Source organism: Pinus tabuliformis, chromosome 9, assembly GCF_031772625.1.
Source record: "Pinus tabuliformis cultivar Carrire ecotype Pingquan chromosome 9, CPIR1, whole genome shotgun sequence".
Lineage (NCBI taxonomy): Eukaryota > Viridiplantae > Streptophyta > Pinopsida > Pinales > Pinaceae > Pinus > Pinus tabuliformis.
The window spans coordinates 262648973-262672181 of NC_142307.1; the positions used below are offsets into that span (position 1 = coordinate 262648973).

The 23209-nt window shown below is 40.1% G+C and overlaps 1 pseudogene across 1 annotated transcript in view; it reads right to left on the reverse strand.

Annotated features, from left to right (window-relative positions):
• The window catches only part of LOC149148203 (protein ecdysoneless homolog), a 112389-nt pseudogene that overhangs the window by 72240 nt on the left and 16940 nt on the right, over positions 1-23209 (reverse strand). The window contains exons 5-7 of the transcript XR_016262540.1: positions 22897-23015; positions 22596-22764; positions 18653-18690 (exon numbers count right to left, since the gene is read on the reverse strand). The product of XR_016262540.1 is annotated as a protein ecdysoneless homolog (transcript). The remainder of the gene's footprint in view (positions 1-18652; positions 18691-22595; positions 22765-22896; positions 23016-23209) is intronic.

The window sequence follows — 23209 nt, forward strand, 5'->3', positions numbered from 1 at the left end:
TTTGAGGATGGAAGGCTGTGGACTTCGTGAGTTTGGTGTCCAGCATTGACTAGAGACTGGACCAAAATGTGCTGAGAAACCGACTATCCCGATCTAAGATGATAGACCGTGGGATCCCAAAGTGCACCCACACTCGTTCAAAGAAGAGTTTAGCAGTGGCTTCTGCTGTGATATTCTTCTTGCAGGCCACCATAATGGCCATCTTCGAGAACCTGTCGACGACCACAAAAACACAGTCATTTCCATGCTTAGTGGAAGGAAGGCCTGAAATGTAATCTATGGAGATGGATTCCCAAGGTCGACTAGGGGTAGGCAACGGGGTATAGAGGTCGTGCTTCTTAATGGTCGGTTTGGCAATGGCAGAGGCAATACATGATCGGATGTACTTCCCAACATCCTGTCGAAGATTTGGCCAATAGAAATAATTTTGCAGTACTGCCACTGTTTTCTCGACCCCGAAATGCCCAGCAGCCCGACTGTAGTGTGCTTCCCAAATCATCTTGGCACGCTCGTTTGAAGGAACACAAAGGTGACCGAGGTGGCATAATAGGGCATCCTGGAGGTGAAAATCTGCAACATGCCAACCCTCCAAGAGTGTCTGGTATGTGTGGCCGAATTCTGGGTCGCTTTTGTAGAGAAGTGGCCAATCAGAAGTCTCGTGCCCACAAGAGTTGAGCACGGTGGCCAGCGCCATGATCGGTGGTCGACTGAGGCAATCTGCAACATTATTTGTGCTGCCCTTTTTATACTTGATATTCAAGTGAAACTGTTGCAGGTATGTATACCACTTCTGATGGTGATCATTCTACAATTTCCCTTGGGTCTATATGAACTGCAGGGGTCGGTGGTCTGTGTGGATGACCGTTTCCTTCCCCAAAATGTAATGCTTCCATTGTCGGCAGGCCTGTAAAATGGAATACATCTCTTTATCGTAAGTGGGGTACTTTCGGACTGTGTCTAAAAGAGTTTCACTACGATATGCCACTCGATGTCCATGTTGAGTAAGGACTGCCCCAATAGCATAGTCAGAGGCATCTGTCTCGACCTCAAATGGTTGTTGTAAATCTGGTAACGCGAGCACTGGTGCCGTGCAGAGGTGATCCTTCAACTCCCTGAATGCTTTCTGTTGAGATTCAGACCAAAAGAATTTTGCTTTCGCCCCTCCCTTGGTGACTTGACTCAAGGGCCAAGAAATATGAGAAAACCCCAGCACAAACCTGCGGTAGAAGTTGGCAAGACCTAGAAAGCTGCGGAGCTCTGTTAGAGTGGTTGGAGAGGGCCAATCCCGAATGAATTGGACCTTGGCTGGATCGACATGCACCCCCTGTTCATCAATGATGTATCCCAGATACTGAACCTGGGTCATGCCAAAAGTGCATTTCTCCAAATTGGCACATAGCTTGTGTTGCCGCAGTGTTTGGAGAACCTGTCGGATGTGGTGGAGGTGCTCTTCCCAACTCTGGCTGAAGATCAGAATGTCATCCAAGTATACTACTACAAAGGAGTTGGTGAATGGCCGCAAGATGTCATCCATTAGCCTCATAAAGGTTGCAGGAGCATTCGTCAATCCGAAAGGCATGACCAACCATTCGAAGAGGTCTTCCTTGGATTTGAAGGCAGTCTTCCACACATCTGAGGGTTCGATTGGTACCTGGTAATATCCTGACTTCAGATCGATCTTGCTGAAATATTTCACCCCCTTTAGTTGGTCTAGGAGGTCATCAATCCGCGGGATCGGGTACCTATTACAGACAGTGATCTTGTTCAGCGCCCGATAGTCAATACAGAGTCTCCACGTCCCATCCTTCTTCTGTACCAACACGATCGGGCTCCCATAGGGCGATGAACTCGGACGGATGTGACCTTTCTGCAGGAGCTCCTGAATCTGCCTCTTGATTTCATTGTTCTCCAGAACGGAGCGCCGATAAATTGGTCCATTGGGTAGCGGCGCACCTGGGGTCAGATCGATGGAGTGCTTGACTTGACAGTGTAGAGGAACCCCTGCCGAGGAGGTGAAGATGTCTTCGTACTCCTCCACAATCTTGTCCATCTGTAGCTGTCGTGCAGAGGGACCCCGTTTGGAGGCCGTGGCCACTGTCTTCTTCTTCCCTTGAGGGCGTATCATCAGGAAAACAAATTTCCTGGTTTTGGAAATGATCTTACTGCATTGTTTTGCAGTAATCAAAGAGATGGCGGCAGGTGGTGCTACCTCTGGTATCCTGAACAACTTATTTCCCAATGTAATAATAACAGCACGGGGCCTTGATTCATACACAGCATGTCGCTTCCACAAGTATGGTTGTCCTAGTAATACATCACAAACTTCAAGGGGAGCAATGTCACACAATACCTCATCCGTGAAGGGCTTGATGTTGTATGGAAGGCGACACTGCTGACTCACGCGAAGATATCACCCTTGGTGAAGCCACCCAATGGTGTATGGTTGTGGATGTGTTGTGGTCGGTAAGCCCAACCGCTTCACGACCTCTGCCGAAATGAGGTTCTTTTGACTCCCGCTATCAACAATGAACTGTATCGGGGAGCCCTTTACCCACATCTGGGAGTGGAAGAGACGCTCCTCCTCCTCTGGATCTTCGGGTTCATTTTTCTGGATCTTTGCGGTAGCAACAGTGGCGCTAGGATCCGCATCAATGATCTGCTTCCATTTTTCATACCCCTTATCGGGTTCTGACTCAGAGTCGGAACATGCATCTGATTCTGAAACCTTTAGCTCAACCACCAGTGGCTGCTTGGCCCGACACTCACTTGTGTTGTGAGTGGAGCTCTTATGGAACTCGCACCATTTTCCAGTGTCCTTTCTCGGCTTCGCGGCGTTGTTCTTTGCTTGTAGCTTCGGCTGGTTGTCTTGGGCTATCCCGCCTTGGCTCTGTCCTTTGTTTTGTGGTTTAGGGGCACCTTTCCCCTGCTTTGGATTCGCAGATCCAAAGTCTCGCTTCTTTTGTTTAAACTTCTGCTCGACCTTGACGACATATCGGTACGCTGCGCCGAGCGAGGGGATGTTTAGGAATTGTATTTCTTCCTGGATGTACTTGTGCAGGCAGCCACGATATTTGAGTATCAAATGTTGCTCTGAATCCTTGATACCCAACTTTGTGCGAAGGGTATGGAAAAGATTGGTGAACTCCGGCACGTCTTGGTCCCTTCCCTGCCACAACATGGTCCACTTTATGTATTCATCCTCATAGCTTCCGACAGGGTAGTACTGCTCCTTGATGGCATCCCGGAACGAATCCCAGGTGGGTGCGGCTGAAAATAGTGAGCCAGTACTTTCATCCTTCTGCTCACAGTAGGTTTCCCACCAGTCCTTGACGTGGGGGGCTGCTTTGAGAAGATCAAAAACAATCTTTTCTCGACTCGAAAATTCATGAACAGAAAAATAACCCTCTAGCAGATTTAACCATTTATCTACGGCATCGGCGTCTATCTGACCCTCGAATATGGGGATTTCAAAATTAACTTGTACCTTAAAGGGTGTGGCGTTTCCAGAGGAGCTGTTGGAAGCCGATGCGCTGCTTCGGGGTAGCCGCTGAAGGATCTGGGCAAAGCTGCCCATCATCGCGTTCTGTTGTCGCTCGAGGGCTTCTTCGAGCAAGATTTTGGTGGGATCTCCTGCCCCCTCGTCTTTCTTCTCGTCCGCCATGGGAGGCCGTCGGGATTTGCGAGGCTGGTCTTGCAAAGGTTCAACCAATTCAAGCCCTAACTCCTTATATCCCGACCTTGTTGGGGACATGCAAAGAAAAACAGAGAAAAAGCAGACCACTCTGATACCACTGATCCAGATGTAAACAGGAACACAACAAATTACTGAGATAACCATATACACAAATATGCAGCGGAAATAATACTTCATTTCATTAATGGAAAATATTGAAATATGCTTACAACTAGAAATGGAAATAAACCAGCTAGGGCGATGGTAGCTTATCTCTGAGAAGAGATGTGATGGCTACATGCCTCTGAACTGTGTTACAATGAGGCTCGAAGGCCTATTTATTGTTGAGAAACGATGGAAAAACCCTTAACATTCCAAAACCTAACCCTAGGAGTTGAAACGCCAAACTGTGGGCCCCGTTTGGGGTAAATTGGTACATCAACTTCCCGGGGTCGTAACGTTGGCATATGATCTCCATTTGACGCGTACAATAGCTCATTAGAAAGATCTATCCGAGCACTATCATTGTTGGAACAGGAAACATCGGTCCATTCCATGGACCCATGTTGCCCTCGGATTCCCCAAAAAACGTCGTTTAGGGCCTCAAAATGGCTTCGGAAGTTCAGGACCCGAAAAACTGCTAAAAATAGTAAGTTGTGCTACAATTAAGGAAACTGAAAATGCTGAGAAAGACAATGGTGGGGGTCCAGGTGGACTTGGCAGGTGGCCACCAATATCCACCTGGATCAGTAGTAGAAGAGGAAGCAGCTACTCCAAGATGCTTGAGTACTGGGGAGCAAACCTGGTTGTGGCGCGACGGGAGGCAAATAACCGTGCGGAATTCCAGGGGGCAGCATCTCAAGGACGAATTTCTGGAGGTTGGCGGAAGAACGACGTAAATGCATGCAGTCAACAGAGTGCTCAAATATATGGAAAAAACAAAAAACCATGACTTTTGCGCGGTAATATGGAAAAATTGGTTTTTGGCGCCTTTTTGATGGATGACGTCAGCATGACGTCATTGGTGGGGTCAAGTACAGCGGGATGACGTGTCAACTGGTGATTGGGTTGACATGGACGAGCGACGTGCGGAAAGGTCGGAAAAATGGTGGAATGGAAGCTCACGTAATGCTGATGCGGCAATGGCGTGGAGCGGAAAGGGAGAGCGATAAGCGGTATTATCAGACCGCTTTTGGTACGGGCCCGATTTGTGTCAGAAGCCGCCCGATACAATCAAAAGTTGAAACGCGTCCACGGACAGAGGTCATCCTCTGACATTTTTCGGGCGCTAAAGGACGGTGATCGGGGGCGGTCCGAAATCTCCGAGGGTCGTCGGATGGGAGGGCCCAAATCCGATGGATGACGGGACGCGGAGATGTTAGAGCGATACGACGGGGCCCGTATAATAAACAATGATTATTTGTGGAAAATGGCGCCGGGACAAAACTTTGGATAAATGAAATTGTGGGTTTTCTGAGGTTTTCGGGGATAAATGGTAAACGATATATCCATTTATAAGGTGCGCTTAGGGTTATTAAATCAACCAGATGTTGATTCAATTCCCAAAAATAAAGTATGAACAGATATTCCATGGGACTCCGACTTTCTCACATTTCCAAACTTTGGGATATATGGCTAGATTGCCCAAGGGGGAGAAATATATATATTTCTGGGATTTTTTGCACAATAATGCTATAATAATAGGGAATGGGAGAACTTAGGGAGCTATATAGTAAGTTTAGAAGTTAATATGAATTTTGAGATGTGGGAGAGAAACAGAGAGCTAAGTTTAAGGAGTAAACTTAGATTTAGAAGCAAATGAGGGCGAGGAATGATTTTACACAAGAAATGTGGCTTCTTTTCAGAGAAGAAGGTCACAATTTGTCATGAATTTTTCAAATGAGAAATGCAAGGAGGACTATTTAGGGAGATCCTAAAGTCCTCAAGGGGATGTTAGAAAGAGAATCTTTGGGGAAAACAGGGGAAGTTAGACATGCTTCCATATTTTATCATCAAACTGCTGCATGGATACCTCTGCAAGTGCTAATATGTGCCTTCTTGATCAAGGTCAAAACTGAATAGAATCAGGCTTCTGCAACTTCTGGCTACCTACCCAGCTTAGTACCTAGCATTTTTTGTTACTTCAGGGAGGGTACACTTAGACTTGCAAACCCTCAATTGCTCTTTTTCTTCTTTTTTTATTTTCCTTTTGAGTTTCTATCTACAACTACCCTTATCACTTCCAAGGCCCCAGATTAAGCAGTTGGGAACCTTTATTCTCTACCGAATCTACTAATCTTCCAATATTATACAGTTTGGACAGTTTCTCTTTCTCTCTTCTACAACATCAATTTAAACATGGTGTGATCCAGATTAGGCTGTTGGATCGCCCATACAGAAGTAGGACACTATCTAAACTATGTACATACATGTTCTTCCACAGAAATATGGGATCTTTGCATCATCAAAGTAGAACATATTTGGGATTTCCCCTGCCAATCATGAAAAATGAAACCTATTGGTATAGGAGGTTAGCAACACCTACAGGAATAAGAACCTTCACCGGTTTACTATCCTGCATATTAAACCTCTGCAGTATTGTCTTAACATAATTCCTCTTGTTTAACCAGAGCTTTCTCTTTGCCCGATCTCTTTTAATTCCATGCCCAAAATATAGTTTGCAGCATCAAGATCTTTCATGTCGAATTTGGAGGATAATTGGGTCTTCAAATCTTGGATAATTTCTTTTTCATTTCTAATCAACAACATATCATCCACATACAAGACTAGATAAATATCACGGTCGCCAATTAATTTAAAATGCACACAGTGATCTGCTTCGCTTCTGGTGAAGCCAAGTGCCTGTATAAATGTATCAAATTTCTGATACCACGTCCTTGGTGACTGTTTTAACCCATACATAGACTTCTTTAACTTGCATACCGGTTATTTCTTACCCTTCACCGCAAAGCCTTTAGGTTGCTTCATGTAGATCTCCTCTTCTAGATCCCTGTGAAGAAATGTTGTCTTCACATCCATCTGTTCTACCTCAAAATCAAAAGCAGCAGCAACAGATAAAAGTGATCTAATAGAAGCTACCTTGGCAACATGAGAAAAAATATCACCAAAATTAATTCCCGGCACCTGGGAATAACCTTTTTCTACCAATCGAGCTTTATATTTCTCCACCTTTCCTTCTACATTTGTCTTCTTCTTGAATGCCCATTTGCTACCAATGGCTTTCCTTTCATCAACCATGGCCTCTTTCCAGATTTTTCCATCCTCTGAATCTACTACTTCCTTCACAGTTCATGGATCATCATCAGTAACAGATAAAGAAAAATTTGAATAGAAAGCAGATGGAGTATAATTTTTTGGCTGCCTTCTTTCTCGAACTGATCTTCTCACACCTAGAGTTTGTGGCTCTTCATCTTCTGATTCTTCCTTAAGCTCAAACTCTATCTTCTCAGGTTCCTTTGGTTGGACTTCATGTTTAATAACATCTTTCACCTCTTTGAACACCACATCTCGGCTATACACAACATTCCTTGTTATTGGGTTCCAAAGCTTATAACCCTTTAAACCATCCTTATGTTCATTAAAGATGCACTTTTCATATTTACTATCCAACTTGGTTCTTTTCTCCTTTGGAACATGTACATATGCATCGCATCCAAATGCCCTCAGATGTGAAAGAGAGGGTTTCTTACCAATCCATACCTTTTATGGAGTCTTATCCTCCAACGTTGATGAAGGTGATCTGTTGACTAGGTAACATGTTGTCTCCACTGCCTCTACCCAGAATTCATGTCCTAACCCGACACCACTAAGCATGCTTCTTGCCCTTTCCATCAATGTCTTGTTCATTCTTTCTGCAACTCCATTTTTCTCAAGTGTGTATGGAGTAGTTTTCTGTCGTGCTATACCACACTTCTTACAGAATTCTTCAAATTCCTTGTTACAAAACTCTCCACCGTTATCTGACCTCACCACCTTTATCTTCTTCTCTGTCTAGTTTTCCACTAGAACCTTAAATTATTTAAACCTATCAAAGACTTCAGATTGCTTCTTAAGGAAATATATCCATGTATTCCTTGAGAAGTCATCTATAAATGATACATAGTACACAGACTTACCTAATGATGGAACCTTCATAGGTCTAAACAGATCACTGTGCACAAGCTCTAATATTTATTTCGCCCTCTTATCACCAGAGGGAAGCTCACCCGATTTTGCTTCCCATATACACAATTTTCACAGAAATCAAAATCCAGAGAGTTATTACTCATACCTTCTACCATACCTTTACCATCAAGTATTCAAAGGCCCTTTTATCCAATATTTCCAAGCCTTTGATGCCACAACATGGTGTTCTCTTTAGAGACCACTAGATTTTCTACTCCACTTTCAAAAACCACAGAACTGTTGCAGCCATCAATAACAGTGCTACCTTGCAGCTTGTATAGAGTTCCAATCCGAACTCCACGCATCAATACCAGTGCTTCCTGAACCATCTTGCAGGTATCCTTCTCAAACAATGTTTTTACACCTACATCATCCAACTTGCTTAAAGAAATCAGGTTTCTGGCCAATGTAGGAATATGCAGAACACCCGGAAGTGTTCTAACCCTTCCACCTTGCAACTTCAACTTTGTTTTTCCACGACCAATGATTCTAGCCTTCCTATCATCCCCCAAGAAAACATCACTACCACCATCATATTTCTCATACTCGCAGAACCACTCTCTATGGGGAGTGAAGTGAAAGGATGCATCTGAGTCAATCAACCATGCCTCATGATCTACATGTGTACTTGAAGAAGCCAAGTACACATCCCCACCTTCATCTGAGGTGGTTTTCGCCTCTACAGAAGGAGCATCATCAGATCCCTTTCCTTTCTCGGGAGCTTTAGATTTACAGTCTCTTTTGTAGTGCCCTTTCTTTCCGCATTTCCAACACACCACCTTTACAGGTTTTCCTGGAAATTTAGATCTCCCTCTATATTTAGATCTCCCACTCGATGCCTTATTTCTGTTTCTATTCTGGGACCGTCCTCGTACAGACAAGGCATCACCATTCTGGCTCTCCATATTTTTCAGTCTCATCTCCTCCGTCAACAAGGATGAGACTATTTCATCAAACTGCGAGGTAGTTACATTGCTGCCTATTGCAATAATCAGACTATCCCACAAATCGGGTAGAGAACACAACAAACGGATGCACTTATCTTCATTTGAAATCTTAATATCAAAAGATAATCACTGACTTACCACAGTATTAAATGCATTCAGATGCTCTATCACCGACTCTCCATCTTTCATCCTCAAGTTATACAACTTTTTTTGTAAGAATAGTTTATTGACCATAGACTTAGATTGGTACAAAGTCCCTAACTTATCCCACAAATCCTTCTTTGTAGCTTCTCCAAATACATTCAACAATACTGAATCTGAGACACACATTCGTATTATGCTCTTTGCCTTTCAATCCAACTTCTTCCATTCATCATCAAATACTCCCGTTTGTTTTAGTACCTGGATCTACCGTGATCCACAGATCTTTTTCCACCAACAGATCCTCCATCTTGAGTTTCCACAACTCAAAACTCTGACCATTAAATTTCTTGATCTCTATCTTTCCACTGCTCGCCATCTTCTTTCACCACCAGAATTCATCTCGTAGATCTCCCACTGAATAGGGTCTACCATAGGCCCGAGCGCAACTCTTCAGCAATAAAGGCGTACCCTTGAAGCCAAAATAGCTCTGATACCAAATGTAGGTTTTAACCCCGTACATAAATTACTTGCATACGAATTCTAAAACACAGAAAATAAACAATGCGAGAGCATAACACGTAAAACACATATACACAGAGATTTTCCCCTGGATCCCAAAACCGGAACTTCCAACTTGACTTTTCATTATTTTCCTTTCAATGTTACAATACATATTTATACATGCCAAAGCATCCAATACCATGGACCGAAAAACCATCACATCCAAAAACATGGACCGAAAAACCATCAAATCCAAAACCATGGACCGAAAAACCATCACGGTCAAAACCATGTGCGAAACCCATGCACAAAACCAATGGTAGGTCCGCCCAACCTAATATAGGGTCCAAAAAAAAAATTCCTGAGGCGTTTCTCTGGACCCCGTAGAGGGGGGCTAGTCGTCTCCCCTCAAACCCACCGAACAGGGGGGCCTACTTCCCCCGCTATGCAATCGGCGCAACAAAGGGGGGGCTCCACCGCCCCCTAACCCCCCAGTTAACTACATGGGCTAGTCATGGAAAGAATATAACACAACCCAACAAGTGGGGAAAATAGGAATTTGTAGGGAAAGAAGGAGCCTACATCAGTGAGGATGGTTACCTCTATGCAAGCTAAGCGTAATTGCAGAAAAAGTTGTGTGATGTTTGTAGTACACCTTTCTAGTGACAAAGGTAAGGAAGTTGAGGGCGTAGATGTTTTGAGCAGGTACCCAGTTTTAGTGGAGTTTCAAGATGTATTTCCTGAGGACATTACAAAGTTTCCACCTCATAGGGAGGTAGACTTTTCTATTGAGTTGGTGCTAGGGTAAGCTCCGACATCAAAGGCACCTTACAGGATGAGCACACCTAAGATGGTAGAGTTGAAGTTGCAGTTAAGGGAGATGTTTGACAAGGGATACATTAGGCCAAGTGTATCGCCTTGGGGTGCACCAATGTTGTTTGTAAAGAAGAAAAATGGTACTCTTATATTGTGCATTGATTACAGGAAGTTGAACAATGTAACAATCAAGAACAATGTAACAATTAACATCGAGGATGGTGTTCCCCAAGGGGAAGGGTTCTGTAACAACCCAAGTGAAAAGTTCATGTAATAAAAGTTAATAAAGGCAAAATAAGACCACGGTTAAGGGACACTTATTCCAAGCCAAATGTTGGGAAAAGATATCCTAGTGGGAATTAATGGATGTGTTTATGGCTAAGGAAATTGGAAAAGGCTAAGGCAAAGGCATTAAAAGGAAAAAATGAATTTTTAGTAGATCTATTTATGAAAATGAAGGAAATTAGGAGAAAAGTAAGGTGAAAGTTCACAAGTTGCATGTGAGGAGAAAAATGAAGAAATTAGAGGCTTCGTTGAATGGTCTTATCCTTATTGGTGGTGATCCCAACCTTATAAACCATGTGAAGTCCAGCCTTAAAAAGAAGTTTGAAATGACAAACTTAGGATACTTGCATTATTTTCTTGGTCTTCGAGTCTTGCAATCCAAGGAAGGTATTTCCCTTTCCCAATCCAAGTATGCTTGTGATCTTCTACGCCACTTTCACATGGAAGACTGTAAGCCAACCCCTTCTCCCTTTCAATCTAGAGTCAACTTTCAGTCTTGTACTTCCCCTGAAGTTGATGCTACCTTATACCGTTAGCGTGTAGGAAAAATTTTGTATCTGACCCATACTCGTCCTGACCTTTCCTTTGTTGTTGGCCTTATTGCTCGGTTTATGCAAAACCCACATGAAAGTCATTGGAAATCAACTAAAATAATACTTCGTTATGTTCGAGGTACAATTCAGTTTGGGATTCATTACAGTGCGGAAGCATCTACTCTATTGGTTGGTTTCATTAATTCCGATTGGGCCGGTGACCCTCATGATCAGAAGTCTATTGCAGGTTGTCTTCACTCTTGGTTCTGGACCTATTACATGGGCTTGCAAGAAACAAAGTGCCATTTCTCTTTCTTCAGCAAAAGAAAAGTATCGTGGCGCCGTATAAGCTAGTAAGGAAGCCCTGTGGCTTCGTCAAATCCCGTTGGAGTTTGGCTTTCAACAGTAGCATTCGACTACAATTTGGTGTGATAATCAAAGTGCCATTCAACTATGCAAAGATCTAGTCCAATATCAGCGCAACAAACACAATGAACTACAAATGCACTTCATCAGAAAGCTCATTCATGACCATGTTCTTGAAGTGCAATATTGTTCAACTGATAATAAGTTGCAGACATCTTTACAAAGGCTCTCACAGAGGCGAAGTTTACTAAACTTCGATTTATGGTTGGAGTTCATGAAGTTGTCACTAAGGGGGGATAGGTTCTAATGCCTCCTTCCTTCTCTTACTGTGTCATATTTGTACATCCTTCAATCTTATCCCAAGTTTTTTTTAGGGGGGGTGTTAGGATATTCCAACACATAGGAAATAATTAAGTATAACTTGGTCTAGTATAGAGTTAGGTAAAGTGTGTTTCTTTACTATGTACTTTTGTAACTTACAATCCGACGGTCACAATATGTTCTAGACATAAAGTGATCCAACGGTTCATTCTCTCCTTGGTATTAACGACACTTGATCTGTGGCTTAACACTCGATTGGTCCATGATCTCTATTTAAAGAGCATGGAGCGTCATTTGTAAGCTGACCGTTCATAAGATAAGATTATGTAAATTTTATTTTTTTCTTAATAAATTGGCTGAAGTGGCTGCGTTGGCTCAGGCCATGCACTGTTTCCCTCTTTGAGGGTTTTAACCATGTCAAGAATACTAGTGTATTGATCTGTGATCTGTTTGTGATCAATGTCCTTTGGTGTTTTATCTGAGGAACTTACCTTGTAAATTCCTATAGCTAATAAAAATGCTTCTAAAGATCAATTGGTAACCATTTTCAAGTTCAGTTTCGGAGCTCTTTCATTATTCTCTCTCTCTCTCTCACTCTCGGTCACTTAGAGTTTTCTTTGAGCACTCTAACTTTGGATCAAGGAAGGAAAAGCAAGCAAAGGGAAAGGAAGGAAAACAAAGATCAAGGAAGAAGAGCTATATCAGGTAGCTTCAGCAAAAATACTTGTAACATATTGCATGTGTGATCTCCTAACTGGTTTTGACATGCATGGATTTGCATGGTGGTGTATGGTTCTCTTACTGTCAAAGGTATGGTTTTGTCGATTTATGACAGTGGTTTTGAGCATAGCCTTGCCTTTTTCCACATGCCATGGTATGTTGGGATGTTTATCTCAGTTTTGAGCTTTGGTTTGCCGGATGGATTTCAGAATCTAGGGCGGAGGTGGTCTCAAGGTTCATTCCCAAAGGCCTAGGAAGCCCTTGACCTGTTTTGGCAGGATACATGGTAAATATTGAGGCAAGAGTCTCGGTTTAGGGCCTAGTGATTCAAGTTTGCATTGCGGTAAAGCTTGAGAGACTCATCTTAGTTTAAGGCCTAGTGATCCAGGATTGGATTGCAGTAAAGCTTGAGAGACTAGTCTTAGTTTAGGGCCTAGTGATCTAGGATTGGATTGCAGTAAAGCTTGAGAGATAAGGAGATGAAAAATTCCTCAAGTATAGTGATGGATTTTAAATGACATTTGAAGTTCGGTTCAATTGTGATCAGAGCACCAATTTTGGTGTGATCACGGTTTGGTGAGGGTGGAAGTGGTTTAACCTCTTGATTCCCTTGGTTTTTTTGGATTGGTTTTTCCATGAGATGCCACATTCATGCTTGTAATATGGCACGGGGGTGACTGGTTGAAAGAAAATTTTGGTTCAACCATGTATACGGTCTGGTGGTACGTGGAAGTCCTGAACTTGGTCAAATTTGCCTATAATTAATGAAAGCTAAGTTTTCTTGCTTTTGCACTTGCTTATATGTGGATTTAATAGTTGCTATATCTCTATTATTTACATGGTTTTATGCTAGTTATAAGCATGGTTAATTGATTGGTTCACGTCATGGTTATTTCATGTATTTACTTGTAATTGTTAAAATCATGGATGAAAGACCTAATTGATTTTATAACAGTATATTAGAGAATGTGGTGATCCCTTTTGTCATGTTTCATAAGAGTTTTCGGTCATTCATGATTTGTCTTGTATCCTAGACCTGTAGGTTGAATTGATACCAAGTGTTTGAAAAAATGTCAGTCTCCGTTGGGAATGGTTAGTGCTATTCCTAAGGTTGATTTTTGGTTTATTAATCTTGTTATCATGTGTTCGATGGATTCTCAAAGTTATAACAAGTTCTGGGCAGTGGCTAGAATTCTAAGCTAGAAAAGTGCCTTGAATTATGCGGATGCTTGCACAAGTCTGCTAGGAAAAGTCCCTAGACGCTAGCTTACACGCCTCTGAGAGCGTCTTGAGGTCCCTAGACGTGGGAATTCCCATAACATGAGAGTGTCTAGAGGTCAAGAGGTATAAAAGATCAATGTGACCCAAAGGTAGGATGTCTCAGTGGTTGAGATGTCTCATAGGGGTGTTATTGTTGATGTGAAAGGTATGGTTGATGTGTTTCGTCGATTCCATTTCCTTAAGGTCACCAAAGAGGTTGAATCCCTCATAGTGGCCTCTCTCATTGCATTTTTACCCTGGTTGGTCGGTTACTTGGGTAGATGTGGGAGGAGGGTGGTTACACCTTCCTTGGTAATCAAACCTCTAAGCCGCCTGAAGAATTCAGGCCCTATCTTTTCCTAGAAGATCCATACCAATATGGTAAGAACATGGAAACTACATTGCATACTCTTGGCCTTTGTCTATAAACAATTAAAATGATAAAATAACATTAACAATCATAATAACTTGTTTGTGTGGTTATTTGCAGAAAGTTCAACGTCCAATAAAATTGGCACTAATGCAATCGTCGACATAGCCATTGAAATAGTGTTGGTTTTTTCTATTGTAGCAATAAGCCTTTATGATTTGAAGCAAAAGAAAAAATTTGATTTGTCCATTGAAATCCACAAACCATTCGGTACATTATTGTTCATATGTTGAAAACATTAAATTATTAGATTTTTTTGGTGGGGTAACTTGAAAAAATCAAAGTTAATACTATTTTTATTTGTTAAAGTAATCTATTTCCAATTTAATCACTAATTGAGAAATGAGATGCACTCTACATTTCAATGGGATACATCTGAAATCTGATGGATATGAGCGAAGTCAAGTGTTTAACTTAGCTCATATCCATCATATTTTCTAAATATTCAGGAATTTGCAAACTACTACAACATCATGGGGAACAAGTGGTCAAGATGGTGGAGGTGCTCCTAGACTGAAAGGTGCTAGATGGTTTTCCTTCGGTGAAATAAAGAAGGTTACAAATACTTTCTCTAATAGTAACGCAATCAAAACATGAGGATATGGAAAGGTATACATTTTGAAATGCCTGAAGTTATTTTGATCAATATTATTACAATGATAAAATGGATAGGATTTTTGCGCTTATATACCAAGATTGAAATCAATGTATGCTTTCAACAAGGGCTTGGGTTGCTTGTTAACTAAAATGTGTCCTATCTCAGTATCATTTATTATTTTTGGGGGAAATTTTGACAGATTTTTAATCTCAAATTTGAAACTATATCTGTGAACTAAAAGGTTTTGAGGTCTTTGAATCACTCCAAATCATCAAAATTGTAAAACCATCTTTCAAAATTTGCAGATCTATGATTTATAGGATTTCAATAAAGTGAAGTTTTTTAGATGACCCTCACACAACAACCTAAAGTAGTCAACGTAAGGGATTTTGGGGTCTCTTCATCACTTAACAATAAATCTTTTAGAATTTGCAAATTTGTGAATTTTTTGGATTTCAACAAAAGCTAAGTGTTTGCTTTAGCTTTAGCCCTTTAACAACACCTTGAAGAAGAAGTTAAACTAAATGGTTTTGGGGTCCCTGAGCCATTCCAAATTTCCAAAATTGCAAATCAAAGAATATATCTTTCGGGATTTGCAAATGTGTAATTTTGGATTTCACCTAATGCTAAGTGTTTTAGTTAACCCTTAAGTAACACCATGAGGAAGATGTCACATTTTCTTCACTTCACTTTATTGGGCAAGGTTTTGAGCCGGTTCTAATGACTTGAGCATAACTCAATTGCAGATTCTAGAATATTTAGAGATTTGACATACATAAGCAAAGTCAAGCGGTTGACTTTACTCATGTCCTCATGGATTTGCAATCTTAGGTAGATAAGTCATAGACACAACATATGAACTATGAACACACAAATTTTAGAGAAGAAATTCCACTTCATTTTTACCTTACACATAGCGACTCATTGTTCATAACTTCTTGGCTAAGGTTTTTGACAATAATACACTAAAGCCCTATAAACAAGATTTGTCTTAAAAGACAATAAACAATAAACACCATGGTAAATGGTTGAAGGTTAAGAAAGTCTTATAGTCATCTTTGGAATTTGTAGGTGTATAAAGAAATGCTATATGGAGGAGAAATGGTGGCCATTAAAAGGGCTAAAAAAGGGTTAATCCAGGGTAGATCTAAATTAAAAGACGAGGTCAAGCTCATATCTCAAGTTCACCATAAGAACCTGGTGGGACTCAATGGATTTTGCTTTGAAAAAGAAAAACAAATGCTTGTTTATGAGTTCATCCCAAATGGAACTGTGGGAGAAAGCATCTTTGGTAAGAATATCCCATTTTCATACCACATGATTTTTGCTCTTGCACCAAACATATTCCTTCAAAATATCTCTTTCTATGGGATTGAAAAATAGGTAAAAAAGGTATTCACCTTGACTAGGGAAGAAGATTTTGTATAGCCCTAGGGTTTGTTCGAGGCTTGGCATATCTTCACGAGCTTGTGGATCCACCCATAATCCAAAGAGACATTAAAAATGTAACTTCTTCAATTTAGACATGTTCAATAGTGTGGCTCATATAAGCATCTGCCCTATCAAGCATTGAATGTGAGCTATAATACTTCTTTTCAATATTGTGCAAAGCAATCATTTGCTTTTACAACTCTCTAAAAATGTATTTTCCTTTCTTCTTTCGCTTTTGTTCATTAGCTTGTTGCATCACTATAGCATGAACAATAGAGATGAAGCTTTTGATGGACTCAAAAGCAACCTTGTATGGTAGTCTTTGAAGTTCTTGTTTCCATACATCACAAAGAGTATAAATGCGGCTTCCTCGTTCCCACTGTGCTTCATTCCCAAGTTGAACAAGACTTAGACGTGCCCACTCATACAGGGCACGAATATAATAATGTTGACTTTTTATCAAGCTACAGAAACTGTTGTGCCATGTTGTAACCTTAGCTTCCAAATATTGAGGCCTAAAGAAAACATATGCAAGCTTCTGAGCTATGTGAATAAACAAACATAACAAAAAAAAACTGAAACTTACAACGACCTTAAGTTAAAGCAGATAGAAAATGGAATTTATATCCAATTTCTTTAATGCAAAATGCAGTTACTGTTTTTTAATGTTAACGTCTACCCGCTTATTCTATAATAAGAAAATGGTTAAAGCTCAGCAAGTCTTGAAGGCTAACTCGTTAGAATAAACTAAACCTATAGGCCATTAGGTAGAGTGGTCGGCATGGGCAATACACTCATATGTAGTTTCAGTGCAACGTTGTTTTCCCTTCTGAAGGGTTGACATTGTGGAACCAAAGGCTAACTCGTTAGAATAAACTAACTACCTATAGGCCATTAGGTAGAGTGGTGGGCATGGCAAATACACTCATATGTAGTTTCAGTGCAACGTTGTTTTCCCTTCTGAAGGGTTGACATTGTGGAACCATTTCAATATTTGTGTTGGATCTTCTTTGCTATGTATGCATTCCATGGTTCCTTGCAAGATATGGAGAGATTGATTTGGTTCTAGAAAGAATTACGCAGGCTAGGTGACATGCACATGTAGGGTTGCTTCTCATTTTATTTTAATTTGATGCAAGGAAACAATCCACAATTTTGTTATTTGTGATGTTCAACCAAGGGTTCTTCAAAGAAACAACCAACTACACAACAATATTATCCATAAAATAGAAGAAACTATTAGTTTCTTTTGTCCCCAATATTGTTGAAATATCAAATTTTTATCTATTTTCAAAACAAAAGTACAAAGTCCCTCAATTTTTCCTTGTTAATTTTCAATTGTACATGTACTCTAATTACTGTAACTTTTTCCTGAAATTGGATGTTTCCACATCATCCTTCACGTCTCAAGCAAAAAAACAATCATTCATTCATAGTTTGTGCCTTAGCCTGTAGGATTTGTGGGCATTTCTAATATTGATATTGCCTTTTATGTTTTAGAACAATGCAACATATATCACAAAGTATGTTTTGAAGAGGGATAGTGACAGAATGTGGAGTTGGCATTCAATCACCAATTTATAGGTTTAAGCGAAAGATGTTAATTTGCTTTCTTAAAGATTTTTGCATAATCTGTATATAATATTTCTTAAACAAATTGTTATTAGTGAGCATTTATCAGCTTTACAAATCCCTGTTAATATATATATATATATATATATAAACGCTAAAAAAACTTAAATTTAATACATCAATTATTTGATTATTTGAATTATTATTTGTTTGATTATGCAAACTAATGTACAACTTTTCAATTTAACAGGGCGTCTCAGTCTCTTTTATTATTTGTTTTATTGCTAGTATTATTTCTGGCTTTTCCTATAATTAGAGGAGGCTTGGATAAAATTATATTCGAAGGCCCTTTGTAAAAATTCCCTTTCAACATATCAAACTAGCACGTGGAGTTATCATGATTTATAAGCTTTCAAAATATTGAATCTACATCACCACATCCCTTTCCATTGAAAGGGAAGTTTAAAAAATATAGAAGAATTATACCAAAATTCTTCGCCAGAGAAATTGGCGCAGTAATGTTTTGAGTTGATATTATAAGTTTTGACATTAAAAAAAAAACTTCAATATGCTCTCACGAAATTACGGACTTCAAACTTCTTGAATATAGAAGATACATATAAGTCATTTTCATTCAATAACATCTGAAGAAGTTTAAATTGCATTATAATATACGCATCATTCTGATGCAGATGAAAGCATCTGAAAGATAACAAATAATATATTGCATGTAATAGCAACGTGCAGTTTAATGAACTGCTAAACTGATAACAATGTCTGCTTCAACCTTGTGCAGCAACTAGAACAATGTCTTGCTAAATCACTGCATCTTATTTTATTCTACAACAGAAGCATATGTTTGATGCTTTTAAAAATCAAGCAATTCCTAACAGCTTCTTGACATCTTTCTGCAAAAAGGAAATCGAAAATATTAGCATCTATTTTTGTTGACACCTAATCCGAAACGGATGGGTGAACTGGACAGTCATCAGGAAGATGAACTGATCCGTTGTATTTATGTATATAAATATGAGTTAGCTAATGAATAATAAGATCAATTTTCTCTCCCGCTCATTCTGGAGTTACCTTGGCCTGACATGGTATCAGAGCACAGGTCCCAGAAATAGTTGTAACTCCTGCTGTTCTAAGAGCTTCTCATACCTGAGCGCTGCTCTCTCCTGAGCGCTTCTCTGCTCTGACATCCTGAGCGCTACTCTGCCCTTGAACGTTAGCGCATTGATTAAATTTTGTTGTTGTCCTCTGTCTCTCTGCGCATTAACTGCCAGCACTCTGACCTACATCTGCTACACCTGCTTTGCCTCTGCCTCGCTCTGACATTGATTCCCTGTGCATCTGCATGGTAACGTTTTCAAGAAAATTCTTCTTGCTACCCGAATTGATTTGAAACTTTCGAAGGGAATTCTTGGTGCGCTGCGGAACATTCTCCAGCCATCGCATTTACCCAAGTCAACTTGTGCGATTTCAGTATGACTTCGGTCCTATGACAGATTAAACAAATCTTCCAAATGGCTATAGGATAGTGCGAAGCTAGTTTCAGTGGAGACATCCAATTTCAGAGGTTATTACGACATACTCCAGCACATACCGTTTGAGGAGAAGTGTCATAGGCACAAATTCGGAACTACGAATTGCTCCAGAGTTAAACCTCTACCCCCATCTCATTTGAAATATGACTGTGTATTGTTGCGTTGAGTTTATTGTATTGTTGCGTTGGGTTTATTACTGCGTATGGTAGAACAGGCTTGAAGCTGGCGCTTTCTGCAAGAAGACGTTTATCAAGCAGCTGCCTCTCCCGGAGATACTGAAGAGATCCGTCAATTTAACGGTTCTTTCTTTTGGTTTGCAGTAAAGGTGAACTTAGAAACGTCGATCCGTTTAACTGTAATGCTTTTTAGAATGGATTTATGATATTTCTCTTCTTCCGCTCATTTATTCGAGAGATCAACCCGCTGACATGAAAAGAATGGTGACTGCGTTTTATTGTAAGAATGGTGTAAGAATGACTGCGTTTTATTTGTTTTGATCAGTTAATGGTGTGGCCTCCACCGAACAACTACAGTGAGACTGTTTCATAGACTTCGTTCCTTCTTGGCGTTCACCGCCTCTTTTATGACTTCAGTTGTCATGTTCTTGGCTTACATGTTTTTTTTTTAGAACCATATATTTTACATGATCTATGTGGAAATGTGTTGTTGTTATATGGTTTTGAAGACAGCCATATGTATTTTTTAAAAGCAGCCATATGTATTGTTTAAACATTGTATTATTTGGTACATTGCACAAGTGATATCATCTCCACATTAACAGAAAAAGTATTTTTCAATCAGCAGAAATTTCTTTACAGAATGAATTCAATCATTTCTATGGTAGGAATAGTTCTCACTGGCAAGGAGAACTATTCAGAATGGTCTCGGATGGTAAAACACACCCTCATCTACAATGAGCTGTGGAAAGGAGTGTGTGTCGGAGAAGAAGACAAAGACCCTGTGTAGCCTACATCAGATAAAGAACTTGTCATCTGGGAAAACAAGAACAGCAAAGCCTATGCATTGATCGCAGCATCTGTAAATGAAGAAGTAAGTCGTCATATTTCATCCTATTCCACTGCGGCCTTTGAAGCTTTACAAAAGCTGAAAGAACTCTATGATTCACATTCTGCACTTGAAGTTGTTCAGCTCATGATTAAACTCTTCACTCTTGAACTGAAAAATAATGATCCCCTTGCTCTTGCATCTGAAATAAAGTCTATAATGCATGATATTAATCCACTAAGGTTGAGCTGGATATCTCTCTTATTGCCTTTCTCAAAGCACTCTATCCTACCTACTCCAATTATCTTGAGTCTTTACAAGCAAATGGAAATCTTAAAGACATAACCTTTGAGTCTCTTGTGAAAAAGTTTGCTGAAAGAGAGAAAGCCTTTGGAAAGAAAACAGTCCCTGAATCTTCTGAAGAGACTGTTTGTCTTGCTCATAAAGAAAAGCATCTTGCTCAAGATTCTACAAGAGGAAGAGGTGGACGAAGAGGAAGAGGAAGATACTTCAGAGGCAGGGGGGGCAGACATTCTCAAGCAGAAAAGGCAGATCTGCATTGCATTCGGTGCAAACGAAATGGATCACATGATGCTTCTACATGCAAGCTACCATGGGACAAAATTGAGCAAAGAAGAAATCAACAGAAAGGTAAAACTGATGACACAGACAAAGGTAAAGCACATCTAAAAACTGCATTCTTGAATGGAGATCTAAAAGAGAATGTTTTTATGTCCCAGCCTGAAGGATTTGCTGTGAAAGGACATGAACATAAAGTATGCAAACTTGTGAAGTCCTTGTATGGCCTCAAACAAGCACCATGAGCCTGGTATGAAAAACTAACTGAGCATCTTCTGAAACTCAACTTCAATCATTTTGATCTTGATGATGCAACTTTATTTGTCAAGAAAGTTGGCAAAACAGTTGTATATCTTGTGTTATATGTAGATGATATTTTAATGACAGGGAACAATGAAAGCTATATTGCATCCATAAAGAAAGAATTAGGAAATTTTTTTGAAATGACTGATTTGGGCTATGTTCATTACTATCTTGGCATTGAAGTAACCCAACATCCAAAGTCCATATTTCTTTCTCAAAAGAAATACATTGGAGATTTGTTAAACAGATTTGGCATGACAGAGTGCAATCCTCTTTCTACTCCAATGGAACAAAACTTGAAGCTCACATCTATTGAAGGAAAGGAATTTGAGGATGCAACAAAGTATAGACAGCTTGTAGGAAGTCTCATCTACCTCACTACTACCAGACCAGACATTTCATTTGCTGTTGGAATCCTCTCCAGGTTTATGCAAAAGCCTTGTGAGGGACATTGGTCTGCTGCAAAAAGAGTTCTAAGGTACTTGAAGGGAACTCAAGACCTTGGAATCAAGTATACACAGGTGGACGACTTCAACTTGATTGGATACTCTGATTCAGACTTCGATGGAGACAAAGAAACTGGGGTATCTACTTCAGGATATGCTATGAGTCTTGGATCAGGAGCTGTCTCCTGGAGATCATGCAAGCAATCAGTACCAGCAGATTCCACAACAGAAGCAGAATACGTGGCAGCAGCTGAAGCAACGAAAGAAATTGTGTGGCTCAGGAAAATTCTTGAAGACTTGCAGGTAAAACAAACACAATCAACTCCACTCATGATTGATAACACCTCTGCAATAAAGTTGGCCAAGAACCCAAAGTTCCATGATCATACTAAGCACATCAATACTAAATATCATCTGATCCGACATCATGTTGAGGCCAAAACAATCCATCTCCGTCATTGTTCCACAAACGAGCAAATTGCAGACATATTCACCAAAGCACTTGGAAGAGAAAAGCTTGAAAGATTCAGAATGATGCTTGGACTCACCAACATCCCTTCAGATTAAGGGGGGGAATGTTGACACCTAATCCGAAACGGATGGGTGAACTGGACAGTCATCAGGAAGATGAACTCATCCGTTGTATTTATGTATATATATATGAGTTAGCTAATGAATAATAAGATCAGTTTTCTCTCTCACTCATTCTGGAGTTACCCTGGCCTGACAATTTTCAAGCTTACATCCCAATTATACTACACCAGAATTTTTTACTCAAAAACCCTTTCAAGATCAAACAAGTTTGTATGCAAAGTAATGATATAGTGAGCAAGTGATAGCAAGGATATCTGCATATATGATACATAGAACTAACAAAGAGGGGTTGCCAAATACCTCAATACATAGAACTAACAAAGAGGGGTTGCCAAATACCTCAATACTCAATGGAGAAGTAGTGGGTGCATATCGTTCTACAACATTTCCATCTTTGTTTCACCAAAAACTCTGTGAAGTTCCACTTTATTCCATCGCCAAAAAGCCCACCTTTGCTTGACTTCAAGAACTTGTAGAGAGGAGCTGCATTACTACCATTAACTTTGACCTACATCACAAAATTGCTACTGAACACCAAGGATCCAAAGAAGCAACCAGATGGATTGGTTAAGTTTAAATGAATCCTCTAGCATTAAAAGAGAAGAAATCCAAGATGGTATAAAAATCAAAAGATGAAGACCTTGTCAAATATGGGAAACTCTGCTTTAAAGCGAGTGCAGGCCACCTCTGCAATCTGAGCATTATCACCTGGTTCTTGTCCACCAAACTGATTGCATGGGAAAGCCAATATTTCTAACCCTGTAAACAATTCCCCAAACAACTTAAGTTGTCAGAAAAGTTTCGAGAGTTGTAAATCAAAATAAAGTTCTGAAAACTGGTTGAATGAAAATTGCAAGTATTTATTGAATCACTCAACATCATGTTGACTCTCAAGTTTTAAGTAGATACCAGTTAAGTCCTCAATATGTTCACAATAGGGAAAGGGTACTGCT